Source organism: Leptosomus discolor, chromosome 1 (genome assembly GCF_034619465.1).
Source record: "Leptosomus discolor isolate bLepDis1 chromosome 1, bLepDis1.hap2, whole genome shotgun sequence".
Taxonomy (NCBI): Eukaryota; Metazoa; Chordata; class Aves; order Leptosomiformes; family Leptosomidae; genus Leptosomus; species Leptosomus discolor.
In genome coordinates this window covers 78,477,344-78,495,059 of record NC_141391.1, presented here as the reverse complement: position 1 = coordinate 78,495,059, position 17,716 = coordinate 78,477,344, and positions in this window count along the sequence as shown.

The following is a 17,716-nucleotide window of genomic DNA, read 5'->3' as shown; positions in this document are numbered from 1 at the left end:
TTGTATACAATTGTAACTACTATATTTTTGATAATTTATTTCTGAAAAAAAATTGTTTAAAAAATTTATTTTATTTTAATTTATGCAAAACAAGACACAGCACAATTTTTCATTTGCATTCACCCATGACTCAAATTGGGGCAACATAGTAAATACTTCCCTATTAAGATCTATTTTTGTTTTACAGGTGTGGATGATTAACTTCATAATTTTAACCAGCCTGTGATACATTTAGCCCAAAATTATTTATATAATGGAAGAAAAATACTTTGTACCTCTGTGATTCTTATTGCACCATTTTGACCTTAATTAAAATAGTTTCAGCAAAAGTATATCCAAGCGGTTTCCTTCTACAATTGGATAACTAGTTCTTTTTGAGTTCAAAGTGTCACATTTTCTGCATGGTATTTCTTATACATTATAAAGATATACATTATATTTATCCTTTTGATATCCATATAGGAAACACACACTCAGCAACATAGGTCAAGGTTTAGGTTCATTCGTTTCTTTTATTTTTAAATGAGAATACTGTGTTTAAAAGAAAAATACAATTTTGAACAACTTGAATTAATAAATGCTCCTAATATTTCTCTCTAAAACCAAGAAATGGACCAGAAACAAAAAGAAAAAAAATATTACAGGTAGAAATACTAGTTTTAAGTTGAGTGAATTTAAAAAGCAGTATCAGAAATCGTGCACACATACACAAGGGAACCTTTCCTGTTTCAGTATAACACTGAACTCTATCTTGACTAACATTTCCTCATGACTTCTTGTTCCACCCTTTCTTTACCAATTCAGATGTTCCCCAATAACATAAAAAAAAAAAAAAAAAAAAAAAAAAAAAGCCAGAAGGCCAAAACCATGAAAAGCAAACAAACAAATAAACAAAAAATCACACACATCTCTGATAATTAGTTCTACAGCTGCAACTAAAGAGTGTGTGGTTGATTTCATCTAGTATTCTGTGTATGTTGTGTTTTGATTTGATTTATCACTCAGTACAAGTTGCCCTTGTACCCCTTCTACTTAATAGGCACTGATGAAATTGCATTACAAAAGGTTGCAATGAGAAATGGGGATTTTTATTGATCAGTTAGGAATCTCAAGGTGCAGACTAGGTCTGTCCTTCAAAGATTTGCTGGAGGGGTTGTGGCAGATAGGATTGTTAATAAAATAAAATTGTACTACTAATTTAGAGCAGCTTCTGTTTACAACTTATAACAGTTCAAAGTCCACAAACTTGAAGTTATACTGACATGAACTCTTTCGCAGTCACATACTCTATTATATTGTCTTTGGTGTACTAAAAAACCCCGCTTTTCTTGGCTGAGAGGCAGGAGTAGCTTCTCTCCAAAGAGGCTTTGCTAGCGTAGCTAGATAGTGTAAAACCCAAATAAACTTTGAATTCTTTCTCAGCTTCAAACAGGGAGAGAGTTTAGACTAGCAGTTTAAATTAGACACCTAACTTTCAGACACGTAAATTCAGATTAATTTTACCCTTTATGTTCTGGAATAAAATGCATTTATTTTCAGTATGAATGCAATGCACGTGTTTATGGCAAAAATTAAATAAATTAGAACTAAATATATGGGTTTACTGAGATACAACTGGTAATGAGAAACACAATTCTGGAACCTTATATTCAAACTCTGGATTAGAGTGGGTCAGTTTTTCTTCTATGTTTTTTTTTTTTTTTCCCAATGTGGGGCCATCAATAGGTTCTAGGTTTGTCTTTTAGAAAAGACGTTTACATTTTCTTAGAGACATGTTTAGAGGTTCAAATTGCTGATGACAGGACAAACAGCACACAATGCTTTTAGGAAGGCAAGAGTTCATACTATGATTCTTAAAGCTCAAAAATGCAAGATCCAGTCAGACCTTTTCCTTTCTGGCTTTGTCTTACTGTGTTTTCTTATCCTTCTCTCCTACTTCATAGATATCTCTGCATAAATTCTTTGCAACTTGTTAAAAATACTAACCCATGGGGGAAAAAAAACCACCAAATAATTTGTAAAAATCCACTTTCACGGGCAAACCCAAAATGTGAGTCTGACATGTTTCACATCTTACTTTTATTAGGAAAGGTCTCAAACCATTGCTCTTTAAAACACCCTTCCTCCCCCAATACCTCTTCAAAGCTTTGGAATTTAAACTTACATCTGTCCCTTGCATTAATTTTATAGAATCTCAGTGTCTTTCATCTGTATGTTTTTCAGGAAATTCAAGAGAAAGCCTTTATCTAGCAATTCTCTGGCTTTAATTGATGTTAGAGTGTTTTCTCAGTAAGCTTAAAGCACTGTCTCTAGTTAATCAGAAGCTGAAATAATTTTTGACTCAAGTAATTATAGGATTGTTTCACATACTTGTTTAATTTCACATAAAATATCAGACAATATGTTGAATATAGTGCAACAAAGGCTTGCCTATAGGCTGAAGAAAATACAATAATTTATCATTCATTTCACATTCACACACAAAATCATATCATATGCCTAAGAAGATTTTTAGAAAACTACAGAAGCAACCACCTATGTGTGAGAGGACCTTGTCACATTTCAACTGAATATTCCACCTATTTCACAGATAAACTTATTTATATTTTTCTCAGCAGTGGCATGTGAGATAACATTAATATTCCATTCCTCACAGAAACTATTGAAATGGCGCCCTTTTCACAAATTTGCTTTCATCTACTTTTCCTTAGGTGTGTGGGAAAGAGGGAAAGGTTAACCTCTCTTCAGGCTTTTTTTTTTTTTTTTTTTTTTGTGCTCATGAATAATTATCCTTGTTATCTCCCTGAATTCTATTAACATATTTATATAGAAGTTGGTCACATTAATTTTTCCCTAAAAACATTTTTGTTCTTTCAATGACAGTTTTTCTTGTTTAAATTAAAAAAAAAATATGTTAGAGAACAGATTGTGTCTGCTGTTTCACGACCTGAGCTCTCACCGTTCCATTACCACACGGGTTCACTTTAACTCCATTGCTAACAGTTCGGCCAACTTTCAGGCACCTCAGTGTTTATATCAGGGTGAAAAAAAATCAGTACTGCATCTCAACTCTATTCACTCCGCCATGTCATTGAAACACTACTTTCCTAAGCTGTGCCGGTGCTTGCGCTGTGCCTGCAGCTTAGCCACAATAGTTAGCCATTAATGCCTCAAAGGCTTTAGTACTGAACAACGTTAGCAGTCTGTTTTCACTGAGGATTTACTTCATGAAGAGTGCTGAGTTTTCTTTCTGATGTGCTGCACACTTCAACAATAATGCTTCCTTGCTCCCAGTTCTGCACTAGAGGATCCCATGTCCCATTTTTATATCTGTGTCCAAACCTTGACTGAACAGTAAATTTGCTCAATGCTTTAAACCTAAAGCTGCTGGAAGAATAGCCTGCTCTTTTCTATTCTACAATACCATAAAATTAGTGCCGAAAAAACCCCATCACCTAGCAGCAGTATAACCAGAAAACTGTTTCAATGCATGGGTCAAATTTTGACCTGAAGCAAGAAAGAATCATGATTTGGGAATCCACAAAGCAATATAGAAGAATATGACACATAATGTCATATGCCAGAGAAATTTACGGTTAATTCCAACATTAGCCTGACTGGATATCGCTAGGAACAAGATAAAAGCCTCAGTGGATGTATGAAAAGGGATAAAATTAGGAATGCACACACTTCTGGTTTATGAAGAGCTGGACAGCTTACCCCGGACAGCTTAATGAATGCAAATGCCCATATGAAGTGTGTTATTACCTTTATTCCCAGAACAGTAAATTCAATACAAAACTGTCTGAGGATTCTCACTTATCATTTAGCTATGAAAATCTATTATAGAAAGCATGACCCGCAACATACTGTTTCTTTGGTGATTTTTTGCATATTTAATATCACAAAGAATAGATATGATGATACCAGAAATTTACATAGAAAATAAATATTCTTCCATGCTAGAGATATGAGGATTTCAGCAATAACCCTAAGAAGCTTTACCAGAAAAATGCCTGATAGGTATTGCATGAAACTAACATGTTTCCTCTCCACAGAATAATGGCTACTTGGTCAGAGACCTTTTTATTCTTCCATTTTTCGTGAGTAATAAGGTTGAGTTTTCATTTCTCAGAAATTGCAAGTAGCCTGTAAAATTTCTGACCAAGGTAACTCTACCTGCATTCCTCCTTAGACACTCCATCGACTAGCCCTTTTCTGATGCATGATATAGACAGAGTTCCCTTCTATAGCCAGAAGTTTTTCACGGTAAGGTCTGAGTAAACTACTCCCACTGCTAGTCTAGGATAATGTCATTACCTAAAAAAGGGACAGTCCAGTTTGAAAGTAAGTCTCTCCACTATTCTGCTTCTTCAATAGAAGAAGAATATATGATAATATAGTGACAATTTAGGGAAGCAGGGAGATTCAAGTAGCTCACCATGATTTCCCTAGTGCTATTATTGAACTAAGGACAGGATCTACCGGAAGTAAAATTTGCCTCCTAAAGGGAAGAAATGAGAATGTTTTTCTGTATTAAAAGTTTCAGAAGAAAATTTTATCTAAGCTTGTATGTAAAGGCCTTGAATCTGTGATGGTATTCAGAACATTGAAAGACAGAAAACTTCCTTGTCTTTTTCAGAGTAATTTTTCAGACAGTATGGTAATGAAAGACTGAAAAGAAGGACACTATGTATTTTTCTGTGTATTCAACAGTGGAACATTGAAGCCAAATTTGTTTAGAAACCATTGTTTGCTCCCAGTAGATGGATGAGTGGAAGCCTATCTACGCAGATAATTAATCTCCTGATTTTATGGTTTTTTCATGACTTACATGGCAAATGTCAAATTTGTCATGCTAGAAGTAAAAAAAAAAAACAAACCAAAACTGTTTATACATTTTCAGTAGCATGCCTCTCTACAGTTTCTCTTCTCTACAAATACCAAAGATCATCTTTTCAAAGGTAACCTGAGTAACAGCTATGTGCTCTTCTATATTAATCCCAAAGCAGGCACCTAATATTTGACTACCAGTATCATGATGGCTTCTGACTTTTTTCCTGACTGCCATTCTCTTCTTCTCCTTTCCCAAGGTTTTCAAGTGTGTCCTGTTCCGATAGCAAGAATGTCACTTCTTAGTGTCCAGCTCCTGCTGCATTCATCCTAGTTGGCTCCACTACTGTGTTGGCATTTCATTGTGTTCTTTATTGGATATTCACATCTGTAAAAGTGTCTGAAACAGACCCTTGCCCAAATCATTTTAGCTTTTTTACCATTAAGTCATAGAATCATTGAATCATAGAGTGGTTTCACTTGGAAGGGACCTTAAAGATCATCCAGTTCCAACCCCCCTGCCATGGGCAGGGACACCGCCCACCAGACCAGGTTGCTCAAAGCCCCATCCAGCCCGGCCTTGAACACTGCCAGGGACAGGGCAGCCACAGCTTCTCTGGGCAACCTGTGCCAGTGTCTCACCACCCTCACAATAAAGAACTTCTTCCTAATGTCTAATCTAAATCTCCCCTCTTTCAGTTTGAAACCGTTACCCCTCATGCTATCACTACACTCCCTGATAAAAAGTCCCTTCCCATCTTTCCCATAGGCCCCCTTTAATTCATTTAATTCACTGGTCATCTTACCATATCTTTCCTTCTTTATACATATACAAAGGTACACATGGGCAGACAAGCATATGCACACACACAAACACATACACATAGCTCCTTCTCTTCATTTAGATTTGACTTTTCCCTTAAGTCTGACTAACACAGCCTGACAGTCTCCTAAACAGATTGACCTGTGAATCTGTTTAAGACCCTGCCAAGGCAATACAACTCACTATACTAACAGAGAAGATATATGAAAAGCATTATAGTCACAAGATCATGACAATAAACTGATGTCTTGTCCTTCCTATACAGCTGCCCTGGCTCTTAAGTGCCAGGAAAAGCTTACCACAGCTTGCTTTCCAGAAAGTGTCAATAAAATTACATGGGGCGTAAAGGAGCTGTGTGTGTCATATACGTCCCTCCTCACACTGGCCATATGAAAGGGCTGTGGGGTAAAAACATATTGCAAACCAGTTATCTGTCCCTTAAAAAGTAGAAAATCAGATGGGAAGAACATAATTGGCTGCTCATTGAAACATTCCTGTAATAGCTGCAAGACTTAGTGTGGTGGGTTGACCCTGGCCAAATGCCAGGTGACCACCAAAGCCTCTCTATCACTTCCACTCCTCAAATGTGCAGGGGAGAGGAAAAAAAATATAAAAACAGGCTTATGGGGTTGAGATAAGGACAGGGAGATCACTCAACATTTACCATCACAGGCAAAACAGACTCGACTACAGGAAAATGCAATTTTTTATCAATTAACGCAGAAAAGAGTAATGAGAAATAAAACCAAATCTTAAACCACCTTCCTCTCACCCCTCCCTTCTTTCCTGGGATTAACTTTGATCCTGATTTCACTCCCTTCTCCCCCCCAGCGGCGCAGGGGGGGAAACAGGGAATGGGGGTTGTGGTCAGTTCATCACTCTCTTGTTTTCTGCCGCCCCTTCCTCCTCAGGGGGAGGACTCCTCACACGATTCCCTTGCTCCAATGTGAGGTGCCTCTCATGGGAGAAAGTCCTCCATGACTTCTCCAGCATGAGTCTTCCTGCAGGTTCAGTTCTTCATGAGCTGCTCCAGCGTGGGTCTCCTCCATGGTGTGCAGTCCTTCAGGAACCGACTGCTCCAGTGTGAGCCCCCTCACGAGGACACTAGCAGCAAACCTGCTCCAGCGTGGGCTTCTCTCTCTCCACGGGCCACAGGTCCTGCCAGGAGCCTGCTCCGGTGCAGGCTTCCCACGGGGTCACAGCTTCCTTCAGGTATCCACCTACTCCGGCGTGGGGGTCCTCCACGGGGTGTAGGCAGTCATCTGCTCCACCACCCATGGGCTGCAGGGGAATCACAGCTCCAGCACCTGGAGCATCTCCTCCCCTCCCTTCTTCACTGACCTTGGTGTCTGCAGGATGTTTCTCTCACATATTCTCACTCCTCTCACTCGCTGCGCAATAACTTTTTCACTCTCTTAAATACGTTATCACAGAGGCGAAAAACACTGTCGCTGATTGGCTCGGCCTTGGCCAGCAGCGGGTCCGTCTTAAAGCCGGCTGGCATTGGCTGCATCTGACATAGGGGAAACTTCTAGCAACTTCATACAGAAGCCACCCCTGTAATGCCCCCGCTAGCAAAACCTTGCCACGCAGATCCATTACACTTAGTTCAGCAGATGTAAATCCATCTGGGCCGTGGTGGAATTAAGGAAGTAGAGTTCAGCAAATGGGAAAGAGTGCCAGAGGAGAAATGACCACTCTTTCCACAAGAGCCGAAAACAAACATGTACAGAACTTGTGATACTTCTCTACAAACCTTTCCAGGGAGGTTTTGAGATCACCTAGAAGGTATTTAATTGTCACAAGGTTTGGAACAGCTAAATTTAGCAACAACTGCTCTGTAGCACTTAGTGTCTGAATAGAGACAGAAACATGCACAAACCAAGCTAGTCACGCTCTCCTAATAAGATTTTACTGGGAAAAAAATGTGAGATGTGCAGAGTTCATATTTAACAGCAGCAACTTGTGCAGTGAATACTTACTCTTCTGTTAAATTTAAAAAAGAAAGAAAAAGAAAGAAAAAGGACACTGTTTTCCTCTGCTATTTTAAAGGGAACTAGGATTTTTTTTAAGCTAGTGTCCCAAAAACATATTTATTCTCAATCTTTTTTCTAGATAATTCCTCCTTCTACCTGTCAGAAAAGTTGTTCATGTCAAATATTTCTTCTATGCCACACACAGGGCAGAAGGGGCAAAATCTACAAATTAGCAAGCTGAAGAAGGATCATTTGAGCAGTTACAAAAAGCAAAAATTTAAGTTTTCAATCAACGCATTAGGGAAGTTCGTTTTTTAGGAAACGTGTCCTACTAAATCAAGACGTCTGGTAGCCTCAGTCCCCAATGAACAGTAAAACTTTAGAATGTTTACGTTCTCACATAGGAACAAGAGGATTGAACCTTAATGACAGCCAACTTTTGATGTTTACATGAAAATTACTGCAGATGAGCTTGCTCTGTTAGATATTCACAGCTGCATAAGAAATGTTGCTAGTGCAAAACCAAAGACATAAGTGTAGTATCCGGTCATTGCAAAAATTTTATAAATTGTTCTACTGAAAAACACTGGTATAAGGTAACAGAATAAACCCTATTTTTTTCAACAACCATTATCATGATAACAAAACAGCTTTTGTTTGCTTCTGTCGATGACAAGTGTGAGGTGAAAATAATAAACAGCTGTTCTGAAATTGTTAAGGGAAGCATCTTTCATTTTCCTCCACAAAAAAGACGGGGAGGGAACGCAAATGTAAAATTACATTTAAGTTTGTTCTTAGACATCAAGGTGATTATATTGTGAAGAGGTAACATCATGCAGATTCTAAGAGAAAAGTTCTCTTATTCTTAGGTAAGGTTACAAAGCAATATTTTTTGTGAGTTTTCTAAGAATGGAATTCACACATTGCATCTCCTAGCTGCTAATGGTCAGGGAGTAAGGGGAGGGAAAAAAAACCCCAAACTTGAACTATTTAAACAGTTTCAGAAAGAGATTAAATCGACATAGAGGATGTGAGTTTCTTGTCTGAAACTCAATCACTCACACTGTTTGACACTTTCAGGAAAATTGACATTTGATTACCCATGTAAGACTTTTCCTAAAAATTCTTTTATAAAAGTTACTACTAGCAGAAGTATTATTTTTCAATAAATTGCATAATGTTTGTGTAATCAAGAAGTCTAACTAGCTGAAGAAAAATGAAATCCATTGAAGAAGTTTGGAACAGACAGCTCACAACAAACTGCTAATGTTACAATACAAATTCTCAACCTAAGAAATTTAGTCATGTTTTCTCTGAAGTGCGGGATATAAAATGCTACTTTGTAAATATAGAAAAGGTATGAACAAAGTAAATAAAATTAATATTGTAATGAAAATTAAGGAAACTTACATGTACAAAATTGATGTACCTCTATTAACTTTTGACTTAAAACTCTTTTATACATAAATGTCTTTCATTTTTACTGCAACATTGTAAGAACAGGTCCTTAAAGAAATATTATAGGTTCAAATGTTTCAAACACACTATACTAAACATTATCTTTTTTTTTTTTTTCTTTTTGTGTAGGGCATATAATTTCTTCTGCTGAAAAAAGCCCAGTTGGTAAAATCCCAATTATAGAGGTATAGAAAAAAAATATTGCCATGACTTGCAGTCATAAATAAGTTTTATAAGTTGTGGTTCTATTACCATTCCCCATCCACTACTTTATAAATGACAAGTGATGTTAATGTTAATTAATATTTGATGTGATAGGCAGCTTTTAACAGTATGTGGAAATTCTCCCTTACTCAATGTTCCTTCCCTCTCCCCCACACCTCCTCCTCCAAGTCTGGCATTAAAAAGGCAAAATAGTCATATGAACTATAAACAGTGATCTAAGTAGCAAAACATGTAGTTCAAATTAGGAAGACTGGGATTACCATGAATACAGCATGGTTCAGTTACCAGGATAGTCTCTTTTTTACTACTGCCTTAACAGAGAAATTAAGTTGGATTTTTACATGTGGCATGATTAAGAGGGAGAAGGTATTTCACATCCCATATTAAAACATCTCCGTAGAAACAGAACTTTGCTTTTTAATCAGATAATTTCCTGGTGTCCATAATTAGTTTTGAAGCCTATACTTTGTCAGCTTTTCCTCGTGCAAAAATAAGGGGCCAAATAAGTCACAGACGTAGACTGAAGTCTTTGAAAGAAACTTGAGCAACTACCTTTTTCTAGGCCCAAGAAAATTTTTTCTATTGACAAAAGTCAATGAAGTGTTAATGCTTTCTTTCATGTAGAAACACTTGCCTCCTACTGTTGTTGCTCTGAAGGATACTGTGGGGCATTTCCAGATTTATTTCAGAAACAGCATACTCAATCCCAGCTGGATATAAAGAGAACCTGGCCAAAATATGAATACTGCTACAGTTTTCAAATACCAGATTCTAACAAACATCTCACTACTGGTATAAATTTAATTCATCTGCTGTTATCATCATGGACATATTCTTTTAGTCTATGAACTTTAAACTGCGTCCATCTGCTATCCAGACAATGCTTTTGACTGTTTCCTCCCTTCCCTGGTCTCCTGTGCTATAGAAGTGTTGAGACCTACTCAGAAAAGATAGTAAGGAATACGTTTTTCAAAGGCATACCTAGTAAATTCATTAAATTACCCACTCTAGGCAAAATGCTAGCAAATCCAGCCATTGCAGCAAGAGGTAAAAACAAACTCCAGCTCTGTCAAGTGGCTAATCTAAAGTCTTGGCAATTTTGATCTAAAAGAAGTACAATGGTTGGACTTGATGATCTTAAGGGTCTTTTCCAACCTAAATGATACTGTGATTCTATGTGATAATGATATGATTTTTTAAGTTCCCTGTCAAATACATACCGAACAATTAGCATCTGAGAGGAGAGTGTATTTTGCAAGCCTTAAATAGAAAAATGCATTTATTTACCACATCTCAGGAACAGGTCAGTGTCTGCACTATACCCCATTCTCTTTCTACCTTGATCCATGTAACAGTCTTGTAGCAGATTTTGGTAGTTTCATGCTACATAATCCCTCCTTGCTTCTTATGGTCCATATCATGCCATAATAGGATTTCAATGGTGTGAAGGTAAATTTAACATGATAATAACAACAATGTGTGATTTTTCCAACACTTGACCAGTGATGGCATTTAACAGTTTGTTACAACATACAAAAAATTTCTATAGATTTCTTTTTTAATGAAGCTTAAAGCCATTACATCTTTCTTTTGTATTTATCCCTGCATAACCCCAGACTTGCAGAGGGGCTTTCAAGCTGCCCATTTTTCTGCTTTCCAGTGTAGAGCAGCCATATAGTCTGATCTTGTTAATATTATCCAGGAAACAAATAATATCTGTCTCTCTATATATAACATACTGCTGTCTTAGATCCCCATTGGTGCTGCGTGCCATCTTGTCACTGGTAAGACAGAACATTAAAGAATGGTATTACTAAAGTAATCTGTGGTAAGGATGACCTCACACTCCCCAAGGAAGGACCTGTCTCTGAGTCAAAGAAAGTAATACAAGCAAGTGAAAGATAAGAGTGACTTACGAGAAATACTATCAGGATATGTTGACAGAAAGGCTGTTTTATTTTTTTCTAAGCTTTCCTCTTTCAGGAATGGTTAGGAGCCAAGGATTCCTCTTCCTTATTTTTTTTTTCTTCCTTCCATTCTTTACTGTTTGCTGGAGCTTAGCCATAGTGGAATGGAGGCAGAGGATGAGGTTTATTTTCAATCCAAATTCAAAATTTGTGATTCAAACGCAAAAATCAGGAAAGCAGAAGCAGTATAGTTAAAAATGAGACTGATGGGTTCAGTTGCTGCAACGTGGAAGTTCTGTGCCATTTGAAACATTCTGTCATACTCTGCCCCTCAGGAAGGTCCCAAAGGGTGAGTGCAGACAGGTGCACATCTCTCCAAGATCCTGTACCAGCCTCATGTGGTTGTATCATTAAGGCATATTAAACCGTATTGTGGGCAAGAATGTAGAGAGAGAAATCCTGACCTAGATCCCAGTGGCAATAATGAGAAAATAGTTTATTTAACTAGCATGTACTTGTAAATGTAAACGTCTGACTGTAGAAGCTTAAATTTAGGTACCTGTGTCTATGGGTGTCTCCCACACCTGGAGCTCTACTCAATTTCCAAAGCACAGGCAACCAGTGTCACTTGAGGTGGCTTAGGACAGGGCTTGACAGGTAAGCCATGGGGTGTGAAGGAGACCTATGATTTTCATGAGTGGCTGAAGGAGGCGGGGCAGGATCTGCTAGGCCATCTCCAACAGTGTGTGCTGCTAGATGGACCACTTTGCACCTGTATGTGTGTTCACTTTAGTAACAGTATAAAATGCAAAACTGCATTAGTAAACTGTCCATAACTTTATCACGTGTGTAGTTGAACTGGTTTTAGTGGGACTATTTGCTGACAAAGTTAAGGGTGAAAAAAAGTCACTGGATGGTGGAAAATTATTTCAGATTTTCTTTTTAATTGTTGAATGGAAAAGGTTACCTGCATCTCTAAAAAAGAAAGAACCCTGAAAAAATAACTTAATTCACATTATTAATCATAATTCTCTTAAGATATACGAGACTAATCCAGTCTTATTTTGCATAATTTTGTTCTACATGTCTAAAATTACTTAATTTGTATTTGTTATTTCTTTACTTTACATTTAGCTGTAGGTTTGGCAGGGGGGTTCGACTAGAGGATCTTTCAAGGTCCCTTCCAACACTTAACATTCTGTGAGTCGTGATTCTGTGATTCATTACAATAGTCTATATTTTTTCCAGGTTAATTACAAACATTTGGAAGATGGTGCATACTTTTAATGGATCTAAGAAATCTAGTTTATTTGGGTTACTTGTTTACATTTTGAGTTTATTTTTTTTATTTTCACCAGCACTGTGAGACTTTACGCACAAATGTACTTCTACTTAACAGTGCTAGCAGTGGTTTCATCTGTCTTGGCTTCTTAACAACTTTGATTTACACTAATCCATAACCAGCAGCTGGCATGCCTATGCATTGTCTTTTTCTTGTACAAGAGACTGCAGTAAGCCTGCATCCATTTTTGCTTAGTCAGCCCATTGATCTGAGCACAAATGCTCACATGGAAGGACACAAATCATTGATAACACAACTCTGTTTTTTCAAAAGTAAATATTTCTCATAATGAAATAAGAAATTTTATGATTTTTTATGTCATGACCAGATTAGAAAATGTGTGGGTTTTTTTCCTTTATATAACAAAGATTTTAGTAGATTTACATATATATATATATATATATGTGTGTGTGTGTGTGAAGCAAGCTACAAAATTACCTTTATATATGATTTGTAGCTTGCTTTCTTTGTAGATTTCCATAGTGGGGTTTAATGATAAGTAAACACAACTTAAGACACAAGCTTAGCTTGGTCCAGGCTAGGTCCCAAAATCACATGTGATGGTGTACATCTTGTTCTTATTCTAAAGAAATGTTCTTGGTTTTTTCTAAAAATACAATTTTCTAATGCAATCAGTTTCTTAAATTGATGTAGATTTTGCTGCTTTTAGTTCTCTGCACAACACTGCCATAAACCAGACTGAGAAAGGGCTGGCTTCTGCAAATTGACTGAAAAATATTATATATTGATAAAACTGTGAAGCGATCTTTTTCATCAGCCTTTCCAAAGGTGAGTGAACACATTAACGGCTTTTTCCCTGTGAGTCACATACAAAACCCCTTAATGTATCTGAAATGCACAAAAATACATCACGTAACTTGGAAAGCTGAGTGTGTGAAGAAATCTGAGAGATCTTTCCAAGTTCACTGACAGTAGCCCTGGAAGAACATGAATGTTGTCACATTGTATGGTCCTGAGCTGCTTGGGTGGGTTGCACCTACAGATCCTGGAGGTGTTAGCCACCGCTGCTTCCCTTCCTCCCACAACAGGAGATTTGAATGGCCAAAAAGTCCCCACACTAGCCAAAAGGATGCAATTAAAAATCTTGTGAGCTGGATGTGGCTCAAGAGCCACAGTTTGGCCTTTATGCAGTGTGAAAGGACACAGCAATTGCGTAAGTGTAACTGCTTTAAGAGGCTTCACGGTGAGATTTTCTCCACACTGTGTAGAATAATTGGATGTCTTGATTACTGTTCTCCCACACAGCCTACATTTTCAACCAGAACAGCATCCAACAAAGTCACACAAACAGACTAAAACTTTTAGCTACTGTTTTCATCTTTGAAAGTAGTTGTAGTCCTGATCCCAAAGCTGGTTGCTGTAAGTTAGAATTTCCTTGATACACTGTTATCAGACCTGCCAGGTAGAAAATTCAGGTATGAAAGAATTTTTTTCCATTGAAAATGTGCACATAATAACTTTTTAACAGTTAAAGGCACAAGCTTCTTTGTAATAGAGTTGGCACAATGCATGAAAATATTGCAACCTAGAAAAGCACCTTATACATGCAGCTTGATAGCTTAAAGGAACTCAACTGTGTTGTTATTCTTTGTCATATAATAAAATTATATAATATAACACAAAATAATCCACTTTTTATCATGCTTCTTGCAAGATTGTTGTTAAAAGACAGAAATTTTCCTCTAACATCATCTAGAACAATAATCTGGAGGAGAAAACAGACATTACCTGAATAACACATAATTTTCTTACTAGTGGATTAATGCGTTTTCAGCTGTTGTTCTTATATTAAATACACTATTTACAGTGCTTTGGGTTCCCCCCCCCCCCCGCCCCTCTGTCTGCAGAATACACACGAGAAGTCCTTTCTATGTAAAAATGTTTTGTATTAAAGCAATCAATATCTTGGAACTAGAAACAATGGTGGATGTATTTTTAAAGAATTTGGTTCTGCAAAGACAGATTGTCCTCTTTGTCCTACCAATCACTTTTGGGCTTCTGCCTGTCCCTGCTAGGAGAACTAAACCTATCTGCAACTCTTTATATGGATTTTGAAGAGTACTCAGTATAAATAAAAACTAGACAACTCTGAACTCCTCTGAAATCCTTCACGGCAATGAGATTTATACAGGTTTAACAGAAATCCTTTTACTTATGCCTGTATTTGTCAACATTTTTACGAATACATCCTAATAGGCTTACCTTTCCACATGAATTGACAGGGTTTTTCATACTAAATAAAACTCTAATTTTGTCTAATTTTTCATTGCTTCATCTTTCATAGCTTAGTGCACTTTGCGGAAAATAAAACTCGAGCCTTTTTATTTACATTTTACTAGAATTGTGTTTTGCTTTAATTATATATTTCATAATATATGACGTAATATAGTGCTTTAATAATCACAAATGATAGAATGGTACTGTAAGCTAAAGGTATTCAGGAAAACAAATAGGTCAGCCTCATTTTCAGTAATGCAGCTGAAGGTTAATCTTATTCTGATCACTTTTGCATCTTAGGTAGTACAGTATGCTAGCTTTAAAAATTTCAGCACTTGGTATACTCCACAAGTATTTAAAAATAAAAAGAAATAACACTGTACACACGTGGAAAAAAACTCATTTCAATGTTTTCCTCAAAGTGAAAATGTTTTATCTCATGTTTGCAGAAGCAACATATTGCTCTATCAGAATGTAAAAAAAAAAAAAAAACAAAAAAAACCCAAACAAAAACAAACCAACAAATGAGCTGGACATCTTTCAGTGTTATAGCCTGTGATGTAGGCTATGGTTGCAGCCTATTCATCAAGTTCTCCTGGAGATATTAGGGAAGTAGTTTAAAAAAAAGCAGAAGCCACTATGAAGACCTGGATTGCTCCCATACAAATTGATCAATTTTTCCCTTCTACCGTCCTTTGTAAAACACTTGACAGTCACTTCAGGCTGTGTATGAACAGCACACACACAGAATCAGTTGTGCAGAACATACGATATAGACCCCGTGTATTATCATGTCTGGACTGCCACAAAGATGATTAAAAGACTGGAGCTCCTCTCGTAAGGAAAGGGGTTGGGACTGTTCAGCCTCGAGAAAAGAAGGCTCAGGGGCATCTTATCCAGGAGTATAAATACCAAACGGGATAAGTGAAGAAGGCGGAGACAGACTGCTCGGTGGTGTTCAGTGATAAACAGAAACTGAAATACAGGAAATTCCATCTGAATATAAGAAAGAGAGATCCTCGCAGCCCTCCCCTGCCCCACCGCGGGGTCCCTCTCCCGGCAGACATTCCTCCCCCCGCTGCCCCAACGCGAGTCCTTCCCGCGGGGCCGCAGCTCCCCAGAACCCCCCAGCGCGGGTCCCTCCCGGCGCTGCCGCCCTCCCACCCACGGGCGGCTCCAGCGCGGCCGCAGTCGCGGCTGCTCCGGGCCCGGTCCCTGCCCCTCCGGCCCGGGGCCCTCCGCGGGCTGCAGGGCGACCTCTGGGCCGCCGCTGGGCTCCGGGGGCTGCAGGGGCTCAGCCGCCCCCCCACCGCGGGCCGCAGGCCACCGGCACAGCTCCCCCTCTCCTTCCTCATTGACCAGGGAGTCCACATGGCTGTCTCCCTCGCATCCCACTTCGCTTACCAACACAGAACAAAGAGACAAGATCAACGGGTTCTTTCACCCTTAAATAGTTATTCGCAGAGGCACCATTGGTCTGACCTTGGCCAAAGGCGGGTCTGAAATTGGAGCCAGGGGACCTTCTAGAAGCCTCTTACAGGAGCTACATCCATAGGCCCATCCCCCACTGCCAAAACCCCACCAAAACCCCACCAGACACCAAAACACCACATGAATTATGGCCAATGTTTAGAAATTTACATAGGTATGAAGTTTAACTTTTTCTAAATGTGACTTTCAAGTTTATGAGCTTTTCTAGAAATTTACATAGGTATGAAGTTTAGCTTTTTCTAAATGTGACTTTCAAGTTTATGAGCTTTTCTTCAATGAGTGTTACGATGTGTAAGTAAAGGAGACAGATCTTTAGTTTAAAGGAAAGCTACACAAATTCAAGAATAGTTTTGCCCAGAGCAATTTATAAATGTTGAAACCAAATTTTCCACCTTGTTGCACCTTGTCAACCAATTTTAATCTGATGCCATAAACAGAACTAAAAAGTTTCTTAAAAAAGATTGTGTTTTCTCAAGTCTACCCAAAATATGTTAGCTCTTCTTTGGGTAACCGTTCTCAGGGAGACAAACAAGGAATTCCCACATTAGTACTTTAGAAATTTTCCACCACCAGCAGTTTTCAAATGTAATTATATTTCAGAAATATATCACTTTAAAATGTTGCTTTGAAAATATTTAAATCAAATCTCTCATTGTTTTATTATCCCCCCGCCTCATCCCGACATTTTCACTTAACAATTTCCAGAACTGACCAAAATTCCTACCTGGATATTCTGTAATAATGAGTGAAACACTTTATTGTAAAGATGGTTAGGACTTCCATCAATCACGTTGTTGCAAGTCAGCACATTACCTTATCTGCACAGAGACTTGCTGTGCAGTTCCTCGGCCACCCAAACCATAGCCAAGTGTGCTGGTTGTGCGCACAGGCACAGCCCTGATTACCAGCTAGACCAAAATTTTAGGTATAGAATAACCCTGAATTTTATCCCTTTATTGAAATTATAATTTAAAGCCATAGCTTGCTACAGGGTAATTATGAAGTCATGTTGTGAGATGAATGATAATGAACTTATTTGAGAGTATCAGGGCTTGTATTTGAGCCTGGGTCATTGTATTATTTCAAATGAGGTACTCTGTAGAAAATTTTTTCAATTTATCAACACTATTTCAAAATAGAAATTATTTTGACAGCATTATTTACTGCTGTATTTTTCAGATTCCAGTGAAATTACAGGCCAACAAAGAATAGTAGTGCTACGATCTACCACACCTCTATGCAAACAGATTCATAGTATGTAAAAAGGTACAACCGTCAAATTACAGATTACTTGCTAACTGCAGTTGTCTTCTGAAAGGTGACTGAATGGAAAAACATTGCAAATAGGTGTATGATATTTTAATCCTTTTTAAAAAAGAGCTATCTTTAATTGATTTGGATGGAAGGTACCTTTTTAATTATC